Source organism: Octopus bimaculoides, chromosome 30 (assembly GCF_001194135.2).
Source record: "Octopus bimaculoides isolate UCB-OBI-ISO-001 chromosome 30, ASM119413v2, whole genome shotgun sequence".
NCBI classification, from domain to species: Eukaryota; Metazoa; Mollusca; class Cephalopoda; order Octopoda; family Octopodidae; genus Octopus; species Octopus bimaculoides.
Genome location: NC_069010.1, coordinates 3,374,885 through 3,378,028, shown reverse-complemented (window position 1 = coordinate 3,378,028; position 3,144 = coordinate 3,374,885). Strand labels below are relative to the sequence as shown.

Genomic DNA, 3,144 nt, shown 5'->3' with positions numbered 1-3,144 from the left:
GCTTTCGAATATTAATGTATAATGTCAACACAGTTGGTGAGCTGGCAGAATCATTAACGGAATTTCGTTCGTCATTACGCTTTTAGTTTAAATTCTGACGAGGTCGGCTTTGTCTTTCATCCTTTTCGGGGTCGATAAAATACGTAGCAGTTTGATCACTGGGGTTCGATGTAATCGACTTAGTCCCTCGCCTCGAACTTGCTGGTATTGTACCAGAAATTTGATACCAATATATAATATTAATTGTTCTAAATCGCGTCTGTTAACATTTGCTATACTCGAGTAACAAACAGCCAAGCTTGGGCCCTCGTTAATTAGGAATGTAATCAAAGTGTTCGGTAGATCATTAAACTTTAATGATGACACCATCACACGGGACGTGTTTTACGGTCTCACCCGGCATTTTACGGTAGTTTGACGAGTCTTATTTCGTAGAAACATGGTTTGGGGCCGAGAAAATATCTACTTTTAAATACACATATGTATATATATTTACGTACACTTAGAATGTTGTGTATATATAATACACACGTCGAATACAAACGAAGCGTAATTATATACACTTCAGATCCCCCCCTCTCTCTCTCTCTATATATATATATATATATATACACACATACACACTCACTCACCCCGAATATGAAGAAAATATATTTATATATATATACACACAAACACACAGCACAAGCTAATTCCTCTCAACATCCTAATATATAACACACATTTTAGCAATCAGCTGAAAGCATCCTCGTTTCTAATTAATGTCTAATTAGTAGAAACATTGGCCGGTTCTGAAATACATCAACAACAGCAATACACACATACACAAGTAATCGACTCACGTATTTATCAAGGTTTTCGGTTGCTTTTACTGGCGATAATAAAACTTCAAACCTCCGCAATCAAACATTTGGCAGTTAATTTCTTTTCTGCAGCAGCGAAAAAAACCATGAATGGAAGCGTCGGAGTAACGATTAGAGTTATCTCCCTTGATATTCGTTCTTTTTCTTTCTTTTTTTCTTTTCTTTCTGCATGTATGCAGAATTCTCTTTTTAATTTCTCAGTTCAGTTTTGTTTCATATGTTATATCATTATTTTGTGCATAGGCGCAGGAGTGGCTGTGTGGTAAGTAGCTTGCTTACCAACCACATGGTCCCGGGTTCAGTCCCACTGCGTGGCACCTTGGGCAAGTGTCTTCTACTATAGCCTCAGGCCGACAAAAGCCTTGTCAGTGGATTTGGTAGACGGAAACTGAAAGAAGCCCATCGTATATATGTATGTGTCTGTTTATGTATGTGTGTCTGTGTTTGTCCTCGCTTGATAACCGATGCTGGTGTGTTTACGTCCCTGTAACTTAGCGGTTCGGCAAAAGAGACCGATAGAATAAGTACTAGGCTTTGTCCAGTTGTTTATCAGTCACTGATAAACGAAAAGTTGACAAAATTTTACTTTAAGAATATCTTAATGTATACATATCCAAAAATAAAAAAATGGAAAAAGAGGAACAAGTAAAGAAAGAGAAAAAGGAAAGAAAGAAAGAAAATAAAAAAGAAAGGAAAAGAAAAAACACGTCAATTCAGCACCAAGTGCCTCAGCTGGTTGCCCAGCCCCAAGGTTCAATGGAAACCTACTGAAGTAAGCGAACACTGGCAAGAGGCTAAGGCATTGAAGCTGCTAAGTACCCTCACAGGCATCACCTGGCACCTCGGGAAGGCCAATGATGACAAGACCTTTGTTGCCAGCAGTCCAGCCCCTCCAAGCGTCTCAGATGCCACAGGCTGGAAGAAATGGTTCACTGACAGGTCCTAATACTTAAGGATTTTGTTCCATTTGGCTACAGAAGCAGTGACTCTTCCATTTACTGCAGCTTCAAGGATGTGGGAGGGAGGAAAAGAGTTACAGACTGTGACAACCCAGATACGAAACCTACCTATTACTTCTCTACTTCTCTATTGCTCACAAGGGGCTAAACATAGAGGGGACAAACAAGTATAGACAGAGGGATTAAGTCGATTACATAGACCCCAGTGCGTAACTGGTACTTAATTTATCGACCCTGAAAGGATGAAAGGCAAAGTTGACCTCGGCAGAATTTGAACTCAGAACGTAACAGCAGACGAAATACCGCTAAGCATTTCGCCCGGCGTGCTAACGTTTCTGCCAACCTGCCGCCTCTTACCCAGGGACAAAGGGTAAGACCATTTGGTCTCTTCCCATCACTTCTGGATAATCCCGCTGGCTCCAGAACTGTGGGGATATTAACCCAAGCCAGGGCCTGCTTAACAGTTAGGTTTAGCTTGGTGTGACAAGCAAAACGACCAGCATTTATGTGGCAAGACAGACTGTGAAGACCTGTGGAGTCAAGGGGCCTACTACAGTGACATCTCAGTCCCACTCAGTTCCATACCTTGGCTTCCCCTCTGAGTGTGATGGAGATGCAGAGCTCATCTAGACTAAGCAGACCTCCAATGGCCAGCACTGGCCACAGGCAGGGCATCACCCTAGTCCCCCAAGAATTTTGCACTTGCAGAAGATAGGCTACACCTTGAAAATTGACCAGATTAATCAAGGGGAGAGTTGAAAGTGGCACCTGTCTCCCTGTTGGAACTGGTTCAAAGCATAAATCTTGAATGGCTACCTACTTGGTAGCAAGGTTGTGAACGAATGTATTTTGTTTTAACCATCATCCTTTAAATTTTAAGAAGGTCTTGAAGATTTTCATAGTCCCAGATATTGCGATCATTTGTAGCATATGAATTAAGGGTTTGCATTCTCTCCCAAAGACCCCAAATTCGGCCATACTTTGCTCCAGATGGGTTGGTATGCCTCCTGTTGCTCCAGTAATATGTATGCTTAATATAAGTTCTTGAGAAAGTTTAAGCTGCTCACTAACAAAGCAATAAGACTTTTTGGGTTAACCCATTAAGTCCCAGAGTATTTAAATTTCTGAATATTACTTTTAAATTTTTACAGATGATTGAAAATAGGTTAAAATGAAAAAAACTAATTATTAAAACTCCTTTACTTAAAGAAGAAATGGAAATACTTGGTGTCCTATAAATAGGACAGTGGCACTAACAGTTGTTAGTAGGCTGTTATGTAGAAGTGTATATATATATATATATATATATATGTATATATAAC

The 3,144-nt window shown here is 40.1% G+C and overlaps 1 protein-coding gene across 2 annotated transcripts in view; it reads right to left on the bottom strand.

The window, feature by feature from the left end:
* Positions 1–3,144, bottom strand: part of LOC106880821 (damage-control phosphatase ARMT1) — a 246,782-nt gene that overhangs the window by 4,667 nt on the left and 238,971 nt on the right. The window contains exon 1 of one of the 2 annotated variants that reach the window (XM_014930948.2): positions 843–965. The exons of the other annotated variant lie outside the window; for it this stretch is intronic. The gene's annotated coding sequence lies outside the window, so the exon portion shown is untranslated. Of the gene's footprint in view, positions 1–842; positions 966–3,144 lie in introns of those variants that run through there. 2 annotated transcript variants of the gene reach the window in all.